The sequence below is a fragment of the Ahaetulla prasina genome, chromosome 12 (genome assembly GCF_028640845.1).
Source record: "Ahaetulla prasina isolate Xishuangbanna chromosome 12, ASM2864084v1, whole genome shotgun sequence".
Taxonomy (NCBI): Eukaryota; Metazoa; Chordata; class Lepidosauria; order Squamata; family Colubridae; genus Ahaetulla; species Ahaetulla prasina.
The window spans coordinates 18,639,837-18,654,107 of record NC_080550.1 but is presented as its reverse complement, the minus strand read 5'-3'; the positions used below and the strand labels follow the sequence as shown (position 1 = coordinate 18,654,107).

The following is a 14,271-nucleotide window of genomic DNA, read 5'->3' as shown; positions in this document are numbered from 1 at the left end:
GATGCATGGGGGACTGGGAAGCCAAAAATGGGCTCAGTTTTCGCAAAAATGGGGACATTTTTGCCCTCCCTGGCCCCCGGGAACACTCTGCAGGTCTTGTTTTTGTGAAAAATGAGCCCATTTTTGGCCTCTCAAACCTTCCAAACCCTCTGCCCATCCCATTTTTGTGAAAAATGGGCCCATTTTTAGCAAAAACAGGACTCACAGAGGGTTTGGGTGGCCTGCAAAGTGCTCCTAGGGGCTGGGGAGGGCAAACACTTTTTTTTTCTTTATCTCTTCAAAATCTTGGTACGTCTTATACACCAGTGCGTCTTATAGTCCGAAAAATATGGTATATAATCTTGTTCAGTAGCCAATTAAGTTCTATCTTGTGACATGAAGGCCAGGTTCAGTCTGAGATTGTGCATCATGCTAAATCATCATGTGATTGATACATTTTGGCTTTAGCGAGATGGGCGAATCCTTCTGTGGTGTTCATAAGCCATGCTTTTTATGGCTTGGTGGATTTTTGTAAACTCGACGAATTGCAATTTGTTGGTAGGCTACATGTAAGCAAACCATTGCTTACTGCAATGTGGGAAGCCAATCCACTGTCAAAATTCTCCAGACAACTGCGGTGAGATCTTTTTTTTTGGCACGTTTATCAAAAACTTAACGTTTATCAAAATCTCGCAACATTTGCCTCCACCCCACCTCACCGTTAATTTCTCAGCATTCAGCAAGAGTTTTAGATAGAGATGATATCACTGCATGAGAAACAGTGGTCTCTCCAAATTGATTCTTGAGCAGTGGGAACACTTGGAGGACAGATGTTCATCTATGGGAATTCCTTTTCTGCATCAGATATATCAGATGTATGTTTGACACAGTGATGGGCCATACTTTACTAAAATTTCAGGTTTACGTACTGTAGATATTATCTTCTCAGTCTTACTACTCATTTGCCTATACCTATATGAACATTTACGGAATGAATTCCAAATATTGTAATTAAAAAAATGAGTTTTCCACAGGCTAACCTTAGATTCAGGGGGCTGAGCCTCTGTTCTGTAGAAAAGCCCATCATGTATTTTGTTATGCATTCTTTGAAATCTGGGCATGGTGGAATGGGATTGATATATTTTCACTTGCTGTACAAGGGAAATGCAGGGATGCATAGATGTAGGTATGTATACATACAACTTTTTTTAGTTGAGGGTAGCAGTGGGACATGTTGGAAGGGGCTTGTTTCAAAAAGTGACAAAAAGCAACAAAAGTTGACCAAATTAAATCTAAACATAATTCAATCGGATGAAGGCCTGTGTATTTAATACTTCGGTTTTTGTTTTTTTTTTAATTTCTGTACAATTAAATCCTGCAACTCAATGGCATTTTTGGAGAGTTTCTGTAACTGCACTTCAAGCTTTGAATTGGCATAGGATGCACCAATCCACAATCTAGTCCATTTTAGCTGATCGCTAAAAATTAGGATTAGAACTGATTAGTTCTTAGATAGGGATGTCCAGGCAATTTTAGGACTAGAGGTTAAATTGGAAAATTGGAGGAATTTTTTTTTAAAAAAGTAATGGAATAATACTATGGTAGGATGTGGTCTGGAATCCCAGGAAGGAGGGGCTTGTTCCCAGACAATGAATCCTGGAATGTCTGGTGAGCAGGAAGAGAGCAAAGATGGACCTTCCCTAGCAATTCACTGAGTTTATCTATAATTTTGCAGATCACTGCTTTAGTCTGGCAAGATTCTGTATATAGGTAAACACAGTGGTGAAATCCAAACCGGTTTGCTACCAGTTTGCTGGCTGTGCATGCACGCCAAAAGGAGGCTCGGGAAGGTAAGTAGAAGCGAGGGGGGATCAGCTGTGGTGCGCAATTTAACTTTGCTAGAAAGCAGGATTTCCTGCTTTCTAGCAAAGCTAAATTGTGCATCATGTGCATGCATGCAAAGTACGTACCAAAAGGAAGCTTGGGAAGGTAAGTAGAATGGCGAGGAGGGATCAGCTGTGCAGTGCGATTTAACAGCGAGGAGGGAACAGCGAGGAGGGATCAGTTGTGCAGTGCGATTTAGCTTTAGCAAAGCTAAATCGCACTGCACAGCTGATCATCGGAAATACCGGTTCAGAGGACCCGGTAGCTTTTTAAACTGCCGGTTCAATCGAACCAGTAGCTAACTATCGGTTCGCTGGTAGCTTTTTTTTACTATCGGTTTGCCCGAATTTAAAATGGCATAATTCATTTGCATGAAGTGATCAGAAACCATATTTGGTTTAAGGGAGGATTTACCTTTATATAGCCTTCAGAGACCTCCTCTTTAAAGGAAAGTCTACAGTTGATTGGATTAAACAATAAGTTCACTTTGAAATACTTGGAATATGGAATATGGGTATCTACTGTGCTAGAGGAGATCTCTTTGAACTCCACCACCATCAGGCTGTAAAAAGCTCTTTGGGTATAGAATTGCTACCGTAGTTGTTCCAGTACAATTCCATGGGGTGAAAACAGCAGAAAATATAAGTGGCAAGGTAAAGCAGTGTAATAAAGTACTCAGAAGTACCTGTATGAATGCTCTAAGGAGGCTTTCAATATGGGCTAAAAATTCAGATGACCACTAGGTGGCAACCTTTTTAAATCCCACTTTGCTGCCCCCTATTGGCATTGGGGAGCAGATTGATGTAGTAATTAAGGCACCAGGCTAGAAACCAGAAACTTATGAGTTCTAGTTCTGCTTTACGTACAAAGCCAGCTGGGTGACCTTGAGCCAGTCACTTTCTCTCAGCCCTAGGAAGGAGGCAATAATAAACCACTTCTTGCCAAGAAATCTGCCAAGAAATCTCCTGGGTCTTGTCTAGGCAGTCTCTAAATTGGACACGATTGAGTGGAAAGACAAAAAAAAATTGGTGGTTTAGATTCCCCCCCCCCCCCGGTGCATACATGGTGACTGTTGCTGAAAAATATTGTCAATGATTCTTGGATGAGAAAACCAGCATAGTTTTGTGGTAGATGCATCTTTGCTCTTAGGTCTTAGGTTCAATTTTCGGAACATCTGTATGTGCAGGGTTTTTGACTTGTATGTATCCAGTCAGTCATTGCTTAGTAAACAAGTGATCTGTACCTTGATGTGATGTGTTGAAGCCAATCTCTGCTACCAATGTGGTGCTTGTAACTGCCACCATCAATGCCTCCTCCCTTTTCCACAATTAGGTTGCCCTATTCATTTTAGTCCTGGCAATTAGACGAACAGTTGCATTGCTTTACATGGTTGGCGGCACTAATCATCCGGCTGTTCCTTTCATTCGCAGTAGCCGCCCCACAATGCAAGTGCAGTGGCCTATTCTTTCAAACCCGAAACATCACGTTGGGATTTGGAAGCAATGGCGTTTTAATGGACGGCAGGCATCCTTTGATCTTGCTTGCTCCGGAGTCTATGTGTGAGCAGTTCAGAAAAACCTCGTCCCTCAGCTGCTGCTTTGCTGCTCTTGCCTATGTAGAAAACTTAACGGGAGAGACCAAAGACAGAACACATCTATTTAGCACTAGAAATGAATAATTAAGGAACTGTGGCTTTCTTGAAATCCTACTCATGCGGTCAGTACTGAGGCTAAGAACACAACACTTGTTTAGGACAGAGTTGTATTCAGTGGTGGGTTGCTACCGGTTTGCCCCGGTTCGGGCGAACCTGTAGCAGTGGCAGCGGGAGGCTCCACCCACCCACCCGGATGTCATCAAATACGATCTGCGCATGCGCAGAAGTGAGTGAACTGGTAGCAAAAGTAAGTGAAACCCACCCCTGTTGGTTGTATTTGACCAACAGATGAATGTCCAGAGATCAACTCAAAAAGACTTTAAGGGAACAGCTAGGCCAGTGACGGCTAATGTTTTGCGTGCCCACACCCATAATTCAATGCGCCTCGCCCCCCCCCCGCGCATGTACACGCGACCCCCTGCGCAACCCCTGCTTTTGGCACCTGATGGCACGGTGGGCCCGATAGGCCTGTTTTTCACCCTCCCCAGGCTCCAGAGGCTTTAAAGGAGCCTGGGAAAGGCAAAAACGGCCTTCCCCACCTCCCCGAGGCCCTCCAGATGTCAGAAACATCCTGTTTCCTGACTTCCGGTGGCCCTGGAAGGCCCAAAAATCACCTGGCTGGTGCACGCATGCGCGCTGAAGCTAAGCTAAGGCAATGAACTTAATAGGCTTCTTAAGTTGACATTATATGAAATCGGCACCAGAGGAGGTTCTGCATCCTGTCACTAGTCAGTTGTGGGTCATAAGTTGCCAAAATGTGGCTCTGTAGCTCCCCACTGAGAAAAAGAGATCATTCTTGCTAGAGAATTGTTTGTTTTCCAGGGGGCTGCAAATGTATGACTTAGGACCACAGGTTGCCTACTTTTACTGGAGCACAGGTGTCAAACGCAAGGCCCAGGGGCTGGATCCAGCTCATGGGGTGCTTAGATGTGGCCCACAGGGCCACCCTCTAAAAAGTGAGGGACCAGTCTGCGGTGCCTCTGCCACTGAAAATGGATCTCTGAGCTCTGTTTTCACTAGCAGAGGATTACAGAAGGCTGACAGAAATAGAGCTCGGGAGCCTGTTTTTGCTGGCAGAGTGCTTGGCGACCACAGGTACCCCCGACACAAGTGATGTCTAACTGGCCATACCCACCCTGGCCACACCCAGGGGTGAAATGCTCCCAGTTCTGACCAGATCTCACGATCTGGTAGTGACCATGGCCGGTGGTTTGGTGATCTGGTAGCGATCGCCAAATCACTGGCGCCATCCGCCAAAAGGGTGTCATTACTTTCTGGTTTTAACCAGGAAGTAATGTGTTTTTTACCTTCTGTGCATGCATGTGATGCGCGCACAGGGTGTGTGAATTTCCGAGCTGGTAAGGAAGGTAAGTCGATTTCACCCCTGGGTCAAACACAACCCTGATGCGGCCCTCAATGAAATCGAATTTGACATCCCTGTACTAGAAGCATTAGTTAACTGGTTAACTAATCTATGGAGCAAAATTAGTCATATTTTATCTTGGGTCTCTCCAGTGGCCAATCATGATGATACAATGGTGGCTTTGGCTGATCTTTTTAACCTAGGTTTTGGGGGTTTAGGATATCTTAAGGAAAAACCAACCTCAATTTTAAGTTCTTCAAATATTTCAAAGGTTTATGACACCTAAATGTCTTATTTAATAAGGTGGTTGTTGTTTAGGTGAGTATATTAAATTTATCTGGGCCTTCCAAATTTGCCAACCAGAACTCCTACTTTATGGAATCTCATTCTGATTTATCATTTTACTCTTGAACCACTACCTCCAATTCTCCAAAATACTCATTAATCCCCTCCCTCAGCACTCCATTTAAGAGTTTTGATCCCATTCGTGAGATGAGTCTAGTAATGAAGGACTTAGTGACTCAAAGAATCTCAAGTCTTCAGATTCTGCATTAGAGGGACACAGCAGAGTGGCCCGTTTGCTGGCTGAGTTCCCCATAAATTCCCCATAAAGTGTTTGATTATATGACAGGAGGTCTATATGAAATAGGGGCCAGAATCTTATGAATTTCAACTATGTGATGGTCCTGGTTGGCTTCAATTATGCAGTTAGCCTGTTGGACCTTCCAAGCTAAGACAGAGTTCAAATTTATTACCAGGTTGGCTTCCTAAAGGAGAGCCATTGGTGATTCCTTCAAAAGAAAATTCCTATTGCCATCAAGAAAGAACTCATAATAAGGATGACAATACAGCCACTGGAAAATATGGACTTGGAAGACTTCAAGAATTTAGACTGAGAAACCTGCATTTATCTAATTGGTCAGCAATATCTTAGACTCCCTTTTGAGGAGTTTTGTTGCCTCATTACTTCCCTGCTACAGATCTAGTCCAAGGCTGCTGTGTCAACATAATGAAAGTCCTTGGCTAACTAGCAGCCTGGTATGTGTGCAAATGAAGTAACAATTGTATAGATATGACCTAGTTAGAGAATTCTTGGATAAGAAATTTGCTGATTAGATTACTGTCTGCCTTTCAAGTGTGAAAAGGGGTCTTGCTTCTTTCTTGCCAAATTCTTTTTTTTTTTTTTTTGGCAGGCCTACTGTAGGTTTGAACCGCATAGCAGACACAGCAGATAATCCTGACCTTGGCTTGACTAGCTCTGCTCAGGGACTGCTGAAAGCAAAATTAGTTTGGGTTTTAAACAGTAGGATAGGTCTTTTAATAAGGGATGCGGTGGCTCAGTGGCTAAGACGTTGAGCTTGTCGACCGAAAGGTTGGCGGTTCAGCGGTTCGAATCCTTAGTGCTGCATAACGGGGTGAGCTCCCGTTCCTTGTCCCAGCTTCTGCCAACCTAGCAGTTCGAAAGCAGGTAAAAAATGCAAATAGAAAAATAGGGACCACCTTTGGTGGGAAGGTAACAGCATTCTGTGTGCTTTTGGCATTTAGTCATACCGGCCACATGACCACGGAGACGTCTTCGGACAGCGCTGGCTCTTCGGCTTTGAAACGGAGATGAGCCACCGCCCCCTAGTTGGGAACGACTAGCACGTATGTGCGAAGGGAACCTTTACCTTTTATGTCCTTTAAGTCATAGATACGCTGCATGGGTAGATGGAAGTCATATGGATGTAGAAATAGTCAAGTAGGAATTGCATTTGAGGTTTCAGCTGATAACCATCAATCTCAGACTTTCACTGATGACCTGGGGGAGATATATTTTCTGCCCTTATGTGACTTGTCTAGGTGATATCAGTGCTAAATATCAGTGCCGTTTGACAGCACCAACCTGTCTTATGTTTATTATCTTGCAAAGGATTTTGACAAGTGCTCAAGACTGCTGGGAATATTTGGAGCTCAGTAGGATATCAGTGCTAAAAATCAATGCCCTTAGACGGCACTTGCCTGCCTTAACTTCATCATCTTGAAAAGGGTTTTGCCGAGTGCTCAAAAATGCCGGGAATTCTTGGAGCTCAGTATGATTTCCATGAAATCCACCTGCATTCTAAAGTATCAATTGTCCCAAAGGTGCTTTTCCAAAAGGCAACTGGATTTTCTAGGGGTTTTCCCCCCTCCACTTTGAAAACGTTTCGCTTCTTCAGAGTCACCGCACAACGTCATGGTCTAAGGTGTGTGGCTTATTATATAATGATGTATGGGATGGTGAAAAAGTTTGCTGTGCATCTTTGAACACATGTTTGAAACAGTGGAGCTTTCATCCTTAATCCCCCCACATGGACCGTACAGCCATGTTTCCAATTTCTGCACTTTTCCCCACTTTCAAAGAAGGCAGCTGTATGGAATGTTACTTCCCATGGCATATGCTTTCGATTAGCCTAGTCCGAATAGCAGGAACTGTTTAAAGTTAATATTGTAATTGAAAATGTTTCTGGAAGGTAGGTTTTTTTTTTTTAAAAAAAATCACAATTAGGTGGGAAGTCTGCCAGTAGTTGGGAAGTGTAACAGATGAGAAGGCTGGGAAAGATTCCTTGATTAAGGAGGGAAGTTCAGAAGTGTTGCACCTGTTACACTCAAGGAATTTCAGTTTAAGGGCTAATATAGGAAGAAAACCAGATTTTCTCCAACTAACCAATACTGCACTTAATTGGACAAATGACCTTGATATTAATATATAGAACACTTATTCCACTCTCACGAACCAACCTATTTCACAATATAACCTATAACTTATATACAGAACACACACACACACCCATATATTACAAACTATTCTAAAAATACGAGTTCCAAGTATATTTGTAAAACAAGAAACAGACATTCTGTGAACTCTGGAACTAGAATAATTAACATTTTATTTTAAACACAGCTAATTACAAGTGAGAGATGGCTGGAAGGGCCTATTACATGTGCAATGGCCAAATTGATTAATGACATATAAAGGCAGAGATCTCTGTAATGATAGTTTAATACTCTGACGATGTCAGCAGATGGCTGACGAAAGCTTAGTAGAATAAAATTTTAATTATTTTAGTTCCGGAGTTCACAGAATGTCTGTTTCTTGTATGTATGTATGTATGTATGTATGTTTGTGTGTATGTATGTATGTATATATATATATATATATATATATATATATATATATATATATATATATATATATATATATATATATACATATATATATATACATACATACATACATACATACATACATATACATATATATATATATATATATATACTTATATATATATATATGTTATATTACCTATAACTTCTTGAATTCATCATACCTTACCAAATTGACTACATATTTCCATCATACATGTACCATTGTATCATACTGTATGCTCCTTTTATACATTTTTACTATTATTATCCATGTACTCTATGCCATACAATAAATAACTAAATGAATATATTTCTTTTGGTGGAAAGCTGAAAATAACAAGGCAATACAGGACACAAAATAGTTGGCGAAGTATAAATAGATTTTTTTTTTTACAGAGAATGGAAGATATAGGGGGATTTCTTCCTGGGCTGTTGTGTTAGGAAGTTGGACAATTTAACATCTTGTCTTTCAATCCTGCTGTGTTGGAACTATTTAAAATTGAACTGTGACTTGTAAAACAGATCCAGCGATATATGGTGTGAATCTCCCAGCTGAAGCCTAAATGTTTGTATATCATTTTGCAGAGGTCAGAAATACAGCATCCGCAGCAGGGCTGCCCAGCCTTGTGTAACACTTTGACGTGTTGACTGTGGAATCTTTAAATGAAGTTTATAAAAGTTACGTTGTATTTTGTTGCCCTTGACTGATACATTGCAAAGTTTTGATGTGTTCATCAAGATATAGATGTGTTTACTTACTTGTTAAAGTTACTATTCTCTCTCTCTCTCTCCCTCTCCCTTCCTCCCTCCCTCCTTTGCTCTCCCTCCTCCCTTCATCTTTCTATCACCTTTCATCTCCAAGCTGGTGAAATGATGTAATTTCAGACACACTTAAAAGCCATATTTTATACTGCCAAAATAAATCATAATTAAGGAAGTGTGAATATGAAAACTGTCTAAACCAGGGGTCTCTAACCTCAGCTGGTTGAGGAACTCTGGGAGTTGAAGTCCACAAGTCTTAAAGGGACCAAGTTTGGAGCCCCCTGGTCTAAACTACCACAAGATCCAACTGAGAGGAGCAATCTTGGAAAGTCAAGGAGCTGGTTTGGTTGTGTTCGAAATGATTCTTTTTGATATATCATTACAGCAGCTTCTATGTCTGGGACTTCGGACCTTTCCTGATCTTCGGATCTTTCGCCGTGAGCTAAAAACATACTTATTTATTCAAGCGGGACTGGCTTAATAGTTTTATTAATTTTAATTGGGGTTTTATTGTTTTAGGGTTTTTAAATTTTTAAATTTTTTAAATTTTTAAATTTTTAATGTCGGCCTTTTTCTAATATGCTCTGTTTTAAATTTTTTGTTTTAATTGTATATATTCTGATTTTTTATCTTTTTGGCTGTACACCGCCCTGAGTCCTTCGGGAGAAGGGCGGTATAAAAATCTAATAAATAAATAAAAAATAAAATAAATAAGTGCTGGTGCTTTTCACCAATGGTTTTGAGAAAATGGTTCTTAGCCTAGCCTAGCCTAGCCTAGCCTAGAATAGAATAGAATAGAATAGAACAGAACTCTTTTTTGGTCAAGTGTGATTGGACGCACAAGGAATTTGTCTTTGGTGCATGTGCTCTCAGTGTACATAAAAAGATAAGATACATTCGTCAATAATCATAAGGTACAATACATAATGATAGTCATAGGGTACAAATAAGCATAGGAAACAATCAATATAAATCGTAAGGATACAAGCAACAAAGTTACAGTCATGCAGTCATAAGAGGGAGGAGATGGGTGATGGGAACGGTGAGAAGACTAATAGTAATAGTAATGGAGCCTTAGTGAATAGTTTGACAGTGTTGAGGGAATTATTTGCGGTTATGAATGGAGCCTTACTAGAGTCCCTCCTGTACAAATATAGCCATTAACTCTTTATGTAGTGTCTGTTTGTCCTGTCTATCTATTTAGACAAGTAGGGCAATGAAATTGGTACTTACCAATAGATAATTCCGGGAACATATTTATTTATTTATTTATTTATTTATTTATTATATTTGTATACCGCCCATCTCCCGAAGGACTCAGGGCGGTTCACAGTCAAAAACAACAGAAAAACATATAATACATAAAAGCTAAAAGAATAGACAGTTAAATTCAATTGATGCTCTAACTTTTAAATACAAATTTAAAACCTCATTTAAACCCTTTTTTTTTTTTAAATCCCAAGTTTAAAACTACGTTCAAGCTAGTCCTGCTCTTATACTTCATTTATACTTCTGGGTCTCTTATTTTCTCTGCTTCGCTCAATGTGAAACCCTACACTTATTCAACTGAATACTTGAAGAGAATTTCCAATCCTTGACACATGTTTTTGGCTTAATGACATATTTTGATGACCTCTTTTAGGAGGTGGGAGGGTTAGCATGTTGCCTTCTGTAACTATGCATTAAATCCAGAGAAAACACTGAAAGGATGAATCCTGTAAAAAGATATGATTTTTTTTTAGCTAGAAACATTGGAATTCATGTTAATATAGTTACATGGTTTCTTGTACTGCAATTCTCATTAGTAATTCTCCATGCAAAATCTGAAGGATTTATATAACTAATGCTGTGCAGCTTATAACTAAGTAAAACTTCATTTATACAGTAGTGGCCAAAATTGTGGAAACCTTTTGGGGAAAGTGTATTTTTGAGGTTTGGTGGCTAATAACACCACTTTTTTTGGCTGGGTGGGAGAGTTTCAAGATAATCCTATTCTACTGCTGGAATGGCCTGGGAATAGCCCAGACCTTAACCCAATTGAAAATCTATGGAGCCAAATAAAGGAACTTCTTAATCAGAAGTGACCCAGCAATAAAACCCAGTTAATAGAAGCAATCCTTCAATCTTGGTTTCACATTAGAACAATTGCAGAATTAAATTAAATTAAATTAAATAAAGAATTGCTTGACATAGTGTAAGCCGCCCTGAGTCTTCGGAGAAGGGCGGGATATAAATGCAAATTAAAAAAAAAGACTTGGTTCACTCCATGGAAAGACGTTGTAAGGCCGTAATTCGTGCTAAAGGTTACCCAACTATGGATTAATTGACATGGTGATAATTTTGTATATCTCATTTTTCTATAGTGATAATTTTTGTATATCATTTTTTCTACATTTCACTTTTCTTCTTTATACTGTAACTGTTATTCTAATAGCAAATCCTTCACAAAAGTTATTGCATTACATTCTTGATTAAATTATCTTTCCATTGATATATAATTTTATGGTACTGCTCCAAAACAAAGTGGTGCTATCAGCTAGCTTTAGAAAATACACTTTTCCCAAAAGGTTTCCACAATTTTGGCCACTACTGTATGAAGATAGGATGTTTGCTGATAACAAGGCTCAGACTGAAGAATTTCCTTTCCCTAGAATGCTACTTTTTTAACTTCCACACAGTGTTGCTTACTGCAGAGAATTCCATGCTGTGACATACTTGCTCAATCAGATGTCATGTTCAAATGTGCCAGATCAGGGGTCTGAGCAAAATCTGTGGCTCTTCAGATGTTGCAGAACTTGAACTCCCAACACTTGATCAAATGTGAAGGCTACTTAGCTGTATTTTGATACTATCTAGAAGACCACAGGTTAAGCTCTTCTTTCTAGTTTTTACAATCAGAAACACATTTAATGTTTTAGTTCAGTGTCCAGTCTCTTTTTGACATTCTCAATTTGCCTTGTCAAGTCTGATTTAAAACTAAATAATTGTAGGAGTGAGAATACGGCATTTGAAGTTCCTAAGAAAAGTGAGGAGCTCAGCATTTCTAATTCCTTCTTCACTAGGAAGATAGCTTAGTTATTCTAATTAGTGCATTCTTTCAAAATCTGCATCTAATGCATTTAAATAAACAAATGTGCATTTCATACAGATCTGTGTTTTCTTTTTGTGCACTTTATTGGTGGTACACAAATATTTCTTTCAGATTACCTTCGAGTCCATACATTTAAAGGTAAAGGTAAAAGTTCCCCTTGCACACATGTGCTAGTTGTTCCCAACTCTAGGGGCCAGTACTCATCTCCGTTTCAAAGCCAAAGAGCCAGCGCCGTCCGAAGACGTCTCCATGGTCACGTGGCCAGCATGACTGAACACCAAAGGCATACGGGACGCTGTTATCTTCCCACCAAAGGTGGTCCCTATTTTTTCTACTTGCATTTCTTACATGCTTTCGAACTGCTAGGTTGGCAGAAGCTGGGACAAGTAACGGGAGCTCACCCCATTATGCGGCACTAGGGATTCAAACTGCTGAACTGCTGACCTTTCGATCAACAAGCTCAGCATCTTAGCCACTGAGCCATACATTTATCTATGCTAAATTTGGGGTGGATACCCCTGTCTCTATTTCTGATTTATAGTATTTGTGTTTTATTGTATGTCTGAATTGCACAAAATAACAGTAGTGTGAGTCTCAGACACATCTGGTTTATCACTCTTTGTCCCAGAACACTGGACTAAGTTAACTTTTGACCTCATGCTTCATTATTCATATAAATTCTATACCCATCCAGGGTTGGGCTTCAAAAATTTTAGCAAGGGGTTCTCTGCCCAGTTGCTGGTTGGGCATGGCCATGGTGGGCGTGGCCTAGTTGGCCTTCTGCATCATGGTGGGGAGGGTTGTTTTTGCCCTCCCCAGGCTCTGGGGGGCTTTCCTTGAGCCTCTGGGAGGGTGAAAACAGCCTCCCCAGGCTCCAGAGGCCCCCTGGAGGCCGGAAATGGGCCGTTTCCGGCCTTCCCGAACTTTTGTTTTTCACCCTCCCCAAGCCTCTGTGTGCACCCTGTACTTACCTGCATCCAAAACAGGCCATGTGGGGATTCCTAGGAGGGGAGGGGAGGGGCAGGGTGGGATGGGTGGGGCCAGCCAGGAGTGGGATTTGGGGGTTCTCGGAACTGCACAGAATCTTAGCTAGAGATTCTCCCGGAACCTCTGCGAACCCCTAGCAGCCCACCCCTGAGTACATCCCATATTCTTAGGTATCTTTGCACATCCTCATCATAGCTGAAGGGATGGTTAAGATAGAATTCTGCTTCGCCAGTGACCAAACCTAAGAAGCAGTTTGCCAGTGGAGCTAAGGCAGTCCCACTCCTTACAATTTAGAGCTGTAATTTTGTAGCTTAAGATCTGTCATGAATTTAAATGGATAAATTGGAAAAATACTCAGATCATCCTTAAGTGACTCTTCTTGGTGCCATGATCTTTTCGAGGCTAATCAAAGAACACGCCAGTTTATTGGTGGTCCTTGAGACCATTTTTTTGGGGGGGGAACACGCTGTTCTAGGCAGCAAACTTTGGACATCTTCCATTCTGCGAAGGTTTTCATCAAGAAATGATATTCATAAGTTTGAAACCAAGCAAGTAAAATCTAATACATGCCTGCCATATGGCACGAAAATGTGAACAATCTTCATTCTCTTTGCCTTTTCTTTGACTTCCCAGCCCAGACTTGTTTATAAACATCTGAAAAAAAAAAACCTATTTGGGGTGGGGATGGGGTAGAGATGGGAGTGCTTCCTAGTTCCCATGTAACTCTTTTAATTTCCTCTATGACTGCAGTCTTTAAGTTTCTGCCAGGCAGCCAATGTTGGATCTGTTTTGCAGATGACAAATGATCTCCATACAGTGAGCAGTTTGCAAGACAGCCTTTCTCAACCAGATGCGTGTGCCTAAAAAGTCACAGTGTGTAGCTGATTTTAGAGGGGATGCTCGAATTGGAAGCACATCATGTGTGGTGCTGAAGGGAGCATTTTTTCTTTTGGAAAAAAAAAAGAAAAGGCTGCGATGCTTAAAGAAGGTGCACTCTTATGATGGAAAAGCTCATTCAGAGGACCCTCATATATTGTCAACACCAGATAGAAATGCCTGTTATGACCCGTCAAGCGGATCTTGCAACAGATTCAGTCAGGAGGTTGGGGAGGAGCATGGGCCAGTCCTGGAGTCTGGGGAAGGCTCTGATGCATCGGAGGCAGAGTGGGGGCCAGGGCCGTATGCCAATTATCACCTGCCTTTGGAATCAGACATCAGTGAGGCAGATGAACAGCTGGAGGCTGTTCCTAGTGTACACATGCGCAGAATTGCCAGATGAAGGGGACAGCTAAAGAACAAGGGCCGACTTGGGAGTAAGGCCACAGATGGACGATGAATGGTCCCTCCCAAGGGAATAAAAGAGGAGTGAAAGGGGAGTGGAGT

At 41.0% G+C, this 14,271-nt stretch overlaps 1 protein-coding gene across 1 annotated transcript in view; it reads left to right on the top strand.

Moving 5' to 3' along the window:
- ADAMTS18 (ADAM metallopeptidase with thrombospondin type 1 motif 18) overlaps nucleotides 1–14,271 on the top strand; it is a 132,418-nt gene that overhangs the window by 8,397 nt on the left and 109,750 nt on the right. The gene's annotated exons all lie outside the window — the stretch shown is intronic.